Source organism: Trachemys scripta, chromosome 1 (genome assembly GCF_013100865.1).
Source record: "Trachemys scripta elegans isolate TJP31775 chromosome 1, CAS_Tse_1.0, whole genome shotgun sequence".
NCBI classification, from domain to species: domain Eukaryota; kingdom Metazoa; phylum Chordata; order Testudines; family Emydidae; genus Trachemys; species Trachemys scripta.
Window position 1 is genome coordinate 211,254,382 of NC_048298.1, and position 8,244 is coordinate 211,262,625.

General features: G+C 44.7%; 1 long non-coding RNA gene across 1 annotated transcript in view; it reads right to left on the bottom strand.

The window, feature by feature from the left end:
• The window catches only part of LOC117871246, a 43,869-nt gene extending 36,073 nt beyond the window's left edge, over nt 1–7,796 (bottom strand). Inside the window, exon 1 of the long non-coding RNA XR_004644187.1 lies at nt 7,701–7,796. This is a non-coding gene — a long non-coding RNA (uncharacterized LOC117871246). The remainder of the gene's footprint in view (nt 1–7,700) is intronic.
• Nucleotides 7,797–8,244: the final 448 nt, after the last annotated feature.

Sequence of the window (8,244 nt, forward strand, 5' to 3'; positions counted from 1 at the left end):
CGGGGGGAGCGCGCCTCCCCCCCGCCGAGCGCCGCCGGAGTGCCCCCCCCGCGGAATACCGCGCCGCGCTCCCCCCGCCGTCCCTTACCAGGTGCCACCCCAAGCATGTGCTTGGGTGCCTGGTGCCTGGAGCCGGCCCTGGAACCCAGGAGAGCGGATTCAAATAGAGAGGGAAAATAATTTTATAAGGTTAAATTAGAATGGATTCCTGACATAATTAATGAGTGCTGATATTATCACTAGAGCTCTAAAAGATCATATCAAAAGGCTTGGTTTGCAAATATCTTTGTTCTTCAAATTGATATAATACACCAGTGCAATCCAGAGCTTCTTCATGTGTAGCTCTCTTTTAGAACAATCTCCATCTGCTACTACATGGTATTGTAAAACTTAATATCAAAAGTAGCTCTAGAAATCAAAACTCCTGCCCTGAACCCGCTGCATACCAATAGAACCTTTAAATTGTGCTCTCCCTCTTCCCCCCCCCCCCAGCAATTACCAGTCATCTCTGGTTAAAGAAAAGGGTTGAGAGTGACAGGAAAGTTTTGGTTTCTGAAAACAGCTGGGCCACTGATGCACTGTGTGGCCTTGAGCAAGTCCTGTAACTTCTTTGTGCCTCAGTCAATTAGTTAATCAGTTGTTAATCTGGATGAAAACAGAATGGACCTCAGTATGCTCCAGTACTTAGTATGTACCACACACTGCTGCTGAATGAAGCATTCCTGGCTAAATAACCCGCACAAGCAAAACAAAACGAAACCAGCAATACCTGGTGGCAACATCCAATGTCAACACCATTGTTTGGGTTGTGTTTTGAACCCTTTGTACAGTTCTAGATTTTCATGGATTGAAAATGGTATTTTATGAGTGAGCAAACCACTCTATATAATTCTAAGTGTAATGCTTTGTATTAGCTTAAATTTAAAGCTCCTGCTGTCTCCTTTCTTGCAATCTTTACAAAAGTTTAATTTATATCCCAAGTACAAACCAATGGAAAAACCTGAAATAACATATTGTACATAGTCCCAGAACATATTGATATAGATACACCCAAAACTCTTCTACATGCTGTTACCCGTCTTCTGCTTGGAATGGTTCATCAAGAAATGAACTATTCCTATTTTAAAATATTTTTCTTTTCAGAATAATTAATCAAATAGCTCTGCGATCCACAATGTGCAATAAATCCCACTTCAAAAAAACCCTCTCAGAGTAATAAAACCATATACTATGCAAAAATATATAATTCATTTCTTTTAAAGGAATACCAGACTTGAGCCCCGGTTCAGCAAAACAGTCAAGTACATATTTAATTTCAAGCACATGAATAATCCCATCCCTATTCAGCAAAGCATTTAGGCATGTATTTAATTTTAAGGGCTATGATGAATACAGGAATAACTAGGGATGGCTTACTCATGTTCTCAAAGTTAAGCATCTGCTTAAATTCTTTGCCGACTTGAAGCCTAAGTAACTTGCTAAAACAATAATCTTAAAATGCAGTAGAAAACTTCAAGGGGGTTATTGAGTCAGCTAATAGCTTTACCTTCTTTAAACACCATGTAACTCATGAAATCCTATAGGTCTTGGTTTGTAGAGTAAGCATTTTTTCTGATCACTTCCGGATGATTTTGTAGCATGTTTTTAAGGTCTGCCTAGGTTGTTGGGTGCAAAAGTCATTGCTGTCTGATTGCGGTTCAGTGTCTGATATGAAATAAATCCAGTTTCCAGTGGGCAGGTGTCTACATCACAAAACCACCAACACAATTTGCACCTTCCTTGACCATTTCAGCAAAAGACTTCAGTGAGTGAATGGGCATTCAGGAATGAACTACCTGCTCATCCCAATACAGCTGGATTTCTCCAGAGCAGAGTAAAAAAAAGCACAGTGAAAGGGTAAGGTGGGGAAGCTTGCATTGTTGACGCTACTGAAGGCTGTGCTTTACCTGCTCTGTGGACAGGGCCGGATTAACTCTCCTGTGGGCCTGGTGCTATTAGATTTTGTGGGGCCCCTGTATACAAGTCTTTTTCCTAATTTAAAACAAAATAATCACAATTATGGCATTGTGAAGTTTGGGTGCAGGAAAGAATTCTGACCTGGGGCAGGGGGTTGAGGTGCAGGAGGGGGGTGCGAGGTGCAGGCTTTGACCAGGAGGCACTTATCACAGGTGGCTCCCAGCCAGAGGCGCAGCAGAGCTCAGGCAGGCAGCCTGCCTGCCATAGCCCCACACCGCTCCCGGAAGTGGCCGGCTGGTGGCACATCTCTGCGTGCCCCTGGGGGGAGGGAAACAGCTTGTCTCCGTGAGCTACCCGTGCCCACAAGTGCCGCCCCCACTGTTCCCATTGACTGGTTTTCGGGAGCAGCGTGGGACCACAGCATGCAGGCAGCCTGCCTGAGCCCTGCTGGACTTTTAGCGGCCCAAAGATCGCAATCGACTGGCAGAGGCTCCAGGATCGACCAGTTGATTGTGATTGATGGGTGACCACTGAATTGTATATAATTATGGATTTATTTTTGTGGGGCCCCCCTTAGCCCAAGGCCTTGGGCTGCAGCCCCTAAAGCCCCTGAGTTAATCCAACCCTGAGTGGATAAATGGAAAACTTCAATTTCTAATAGAGATGGGACAAAATTAATACTGCTGAACCTTGAGGTACTTTGGCTATGGAGTCTAGTTTTTGGTTTGGCCCATCATTAGTTTCTAGAGAAGATAATCTATCACCTTTCACAAGTAGTACATTCTTTTGTCTGTCATCTTTGACATTTCCAGAGCTCTGAAAAACCTACATTCCCTTCTCTGACTTGTTACGTGCTTTGAGTAAAGCAGGGATGTGTTATTAGTTAAGCAGAGCTGGGACTCTAAAAGACACTGAAGCGCCAGGTCAGTGAGACCTGGCATGTTAATCCATCTCAGATGACAAACCATTCATTCCACAGGAAACAATGTCTCCTACAATGAGAACTAATGATTTTGCATGTTCTGTGACTCTATTACCTTGTGTTAATATGGAACATAAGGCATGCCAACTCTCTGTCAACTCGATAGAAAAGTGCTGTTCTTTTGGCCTACGTGTGCCAAGATCAATAAAATTACCATTATAAAATACATCTGTTACCATCACAGTATCACTAACCTCAGTGACTGGAGGAGTAATTTTATAGTATGAAGAGGCTCCACAAGTGTCAAGGTATGGGGAGAACCACATTAGTTTATACACAGTTCTCAATATCTGGTTGGGTTTCAGAAAGATGCTGTCACTACAGATGCTTTTACAATTAATCAGACTCTTGTCTTTTCATTTCGAAAAGCCACCATCTGGTAGTGTTTTTCTGGAGCTGAAAACAGGGGTGTTTTGGGTTAGTGCTCAGCATTGTATCAATGAAGCAGCAACAATACTATCAAAAAAGGTTGAACTGTAGGAAGCAGATCTGGAAAGACAAGCTGTGTTGGACAGGTGCAAATGGGGAAAGGACATAAAACACCCTCTGAAAAGAGGAAAACAAGCTTCAAGACAAGGAGCCAAATTCTGGCCCAAGTTACATAGTACAACCTACTGACTTCTTGGGTAATGTTGAGGAAAAAATTTGGCCTCAATTTTAAATCATGAGGGATGGAACAAATAGAAACAGAGGCGAATGACCTAGACTTGCACTACTTATTTGCTCAGCACAAAGAGTTCTTATTTGAAATATCACTTTCATTTTTGTTTTCTGCTCTCAACATTTCTTTAATTAACTGTCCCAATTTGAAGAGATGTATACTTGTGTGTTCTGATGAATTGCTAAAAGTGTGGGACTTGACTTATTTTGGCTCATCTTCCCTAAGTAATTGGGTGCATGGTGTGGGTAGCGTTTGTAGATATTAACCCCTATTAGAGTATGTCTGTACTACAGCTGGAAGGTATAAATTCCAGTTTGAGGAGACGTACCCATGACACTACCGTGGATCGAACTAGCGCACTAAAAACAGATGCGTAGCTGCGGCCCGAGTATGTACCTATAGTCTTGGACTGGATTACAATCTGTTTTTAGTGCGCTAGCATCGTGGGTATGTCTCCTTGAGCTGGAATTTACACCTTCCAGCTCAGTACACCTATACTGTGACGTAGGATCCACTAACCGCAGGTGGTACCTCCTCCTGGCCGTCCTGGGGATTAGCTCTGCCAGGCATTTCACCCTCTTCTGGCAGTGTCTTCACCCATCCCATCTCACTCCAGAAACCACAGCCTCCTCTTTGTGACTCGGCCCTCCGGCCGGGTCATTATGTAGTTTCCCCTTCCAGGGATTACCTAAAGTCCCTCCATGCAAACCATCTCAGGCAGTCTTCTCTGGCATTGCCCAGTGGCCAGTAAGGGAATACGGGCTCACCCATTACTCCGGGTTCCAGTCCAGGAACTCTGACCTGCTTTCCCACAGCTCTTGTTGTCCCTTCCCTGGACTCCTTCCTACATCTCCTGGTTCCCCTCCTTTCTCTAGGTGTACCAGGCCCAAACCCTTCTCCCTCTTCCCAGGGAGTAGCTGCAGCCTTTGCCAGTAGCCCGTCTGTTGCCAGCTTCATCGCTCAATAGGCCCCGCTTGTTCCTGCCCAGCTGAACCTGCTTTAAATCAATTCTCTGTTTACTGGCTCCCCCTCCAGGTGCAGCTGTGGAGTTAATTGGCCTGCCTGGCCATCTTAACCCCTTCCAGTCTAATGGGAGGTGGTCAAGCTATCACACATAACCTTAGTTTATTTTGCTGGCTCAACTGTGCCTGTGAGTGTGGCTTTTATGAAGGGGCTTTAGGTGAACTCTGTCTTTGACCATAATAGTTCGCCGCATACTTTGCACCTTGTTCAATGACATTGAAGTAGATTTAATCAGCTAGCACGTAGGGCCACATTTTCAAAAGTGCTCAGGACCAGATTTTCAACTGCCCAAGACCCATAACTGAGACAATATTTTCAAAGAGCTCAGCTCTCAGATGGGCATCTAAATATGGGCCAGATTTTCCCAAGTGTTCAGCACCCAGGAGCTCCCATTATGACACTTATAGTCAGATCATAGGGGCTCATCATGTTGGGTGCTGCTGAGCCTTTTAGAAAGGCTGGCCCCTGAAGGTAGTTGAAGGCTATGGAAAGACTTCTATTGACTTCAATGGGCTTTGGATCAGGTCCTTATTGAGGTCCCTAAATGGGAGCTGAATGCCTGCAAAATCTGGCCCCATTAGTGGGTGCTGAGCCGTTCTGCAAGCTCTGGCCCCAGTGAACAGGTTGGTATCACAGCAATGCAGAAGACATGTCTCCAAGCACATTGGCTTTTGGCTTATATAATTCCATTTACAACCCCTACTTGGTGTCACCACCTTTTCTGTGAGAGTGGGGCAGAGACAGCACTCCTTAACGCCTCATGCTGACATGAGCAAAATCCATTTAGCTCCTCAGCAGACTGAATGAGTAGTGCAGGCTAGCAGTTGCTCTTTGGCAGTTACATTAACAGTGCTCTCTGATAAAAAGAAAACCAATGAAACATATTCTGATTAATCACTCCAACTTATCTGGTGGGAAACAATGAACACACTCATCGCTAAGAGGTTATTTTCTCACACTGCAACATTCCCACATGCCAGTGACTTGGAAAAAATGCCTCTTATAATGGGGGAGAAGGGGTTTAAATTCTCTGGCCAGCCCGCAGGAGAAGACATGTTTCAGGAAGTATTACTGCAGGCATTCCAGGGCTGCTATAGCTCTCCTAAGTATGGGAAGTCTCTCAGACTTCCCAACGACACATTGTATTTAACAGCCTGCATTCTTTCCCAGTGTCTCCTTTCATTTTAATAGGAGGTATTTTCAGTCCAAATGGCATTGCCGAAGAGAGGCAGAACAGATGAGAGAATGCTTTAGCGGGCTTGTTTTCTGGGATTCGTCCCTTAACAAAAGAATGAAATGCTTAAAAAAAAAAAAGGAAAGAAACCTATGCTACAGTGAAAAGAATAAAGGTGAACTAAGTCATGAAAAAACTTGAGTGAGTTCAGAAGAGATAAGCAGCAAACAGCTTCCACCCCCAGAATAGTACTAGGATGACATGGAGGAAGGTCATAGTCTATGCAATGTATGTTCATATTCATTAGGAAAAAGGAAGGCACCTGTAAAAACAGAGTGTGAGAACGGAGGGGTCATTATAAAAGATGCAGTGATGTGTAATTATATTGGCACAGCGGGTACCAGGAATGCATGGGAACCTCTCTCTTCTAAAGGGGATAAAAACAAAAATGAGAAAAAGAGCAACTACTCTATCAGTCACATCACTGAAAACCTACAGAGCAACGTCTGGTTATTTTACTGTGGTTAAACCACAAGAATGGCACACAAGAAATAGGAGTCTATTCCTAGCGCTGCTGACCGTGAGTAAGCCACTTAACCTCTTTGTGCCTCAGTTTCCCTACCCAGGATAATAATGCTTCCCTGCCTAACATGGATATTGTGAAGCTTAATTCAATAATGTTGTAGCATTCTTTGAGATCCTCTGATGGAAAGTGCGATCTGCTGCCATTGCTTTTTTCATAATCACAAATGTAATGCATATAGATTTAAACATTAGAACTAGACAGCAGCTGTTTTTCCAGACTGCATTGTATGGTGCTGTGCACCAGTTAAGTATGTACAGTGCAGAAATGTACATGACTGGAATGTTACTGTTTTAACTTAATACTCAGGAAAGTCTGGAAATTCAAAGTTAGGGATCCCAGGGCAATCTAAAATCTGCCCTCTCACATATGCATTCTAGTGTCTGTCATTACAGTGGGCCATGAGACATACTGTTTGCCAAATATTTTTTTCTTCAAATATGGATTCACTAAACAATACTCCCACCTAAAACATTAAAAAAATGGCAGCACCAACATGACATTTGCTGACCATCCCATTGTTCGCTCTGTGTGTGTCACATCCCTCCCATCCAGCCCTTTGTCTGTCTTGTCTATTTAGATCAGTGGCCCTGAAATTTCACATCACCCCCACCACAATCCTGACCCCCCACCCAGGGAGCTGGGGCTGGGGCCATGGCTTGGGGGGGTGTATATGGACAGGGATAAGGGGGCTGAGGCTGGGGCACAGCTGGGGGCGGGTCTGGGGCCAGAAGTGGAGCCATGGCTGGGGGTGGAGCCAGAGCTGAGCTGGGGCAGAGCAGGGCTGGCTGTTGCTCCCTCCCCGCCCTCCATGGGGGCTGGTCCAGGCCCTTCTGTGCCCCCCAACATTCCTCCATACCCCTCCAGGGGGTGCACCCCACAGTTTGGGGACTACTGATTTAAATTGTAAACTCTTTGGGGGCAGCAATTCTCTCTTACTCTGTATGTACAGCGCCTAGCACAATGGACCCCAGTCCTAGATAAGGCTCTTAGGTGCTACTGTAATACTATTAAAATAAATAAACAATCATATGAAGTATAGAAATAATTCACACACTAATAGTATTAAACAGATACATAGGAAGAGACATATTGGTTTGCCACTCCAAAATGGGGAGAATGTACTTGTTTTGTTTTCGAAAGACCAAGGTAAAATCTAATCTAATCCTTGCTCTCCCTCTATAATATATTGAGAGACATGTCCAGTAACAGACATCATGTTTCCTTCCTGCTCACCCCTCAATGGCTTTCCACATATACTGGTGTTCCTATCCCCTCACACCCGCGCTCAGCCCCTCCAAATGGAAATGCTTTTTCTTACCTGCTTGTTTCTTGCCTATGCTGTGAAAGCCCAAATCACCATTTTTCCTTGAGGTTTTCACTCAGGGCAAGCATGATTTATAGACATTTGCCTGTGTCCCACTCTTATTTTCTGCATTCTGTATCCTCCTACCCCCGTTCCCCCACCCCAGAGTCCCTCTTCCATCAAAACACCACATCATAAAATTCCTTTGGGTGGGGGAACCTTGTGGCTGGCATTTGCTTCTCCACCCTCCCCCTACCGACCTTGAGGATGGGAGTTCTTCAGGCTCCTCTGATGTTGATGCTGATGCTGCTCTTCAATCCGGTCCTGAATAGCTAATCTTCACCATCTGGGTCATTGCCTCTCAAAATGGCCAGATGGACTCTACTTTTTTTTTTTTTTTTTGGCCAGTGAATGGGCTCCTGGGGCAAAGTGGACTCAACTGGAGGGATCTTTACCAGCTGTTCTTCTGTCCTAGGGGTTGGGCTTCTGGACTGTAGCCATCCTCCTCAGACTTTTCATGCTATGTCCAGTGGTGGATTGCTGCAGACCAAGTGCTAAC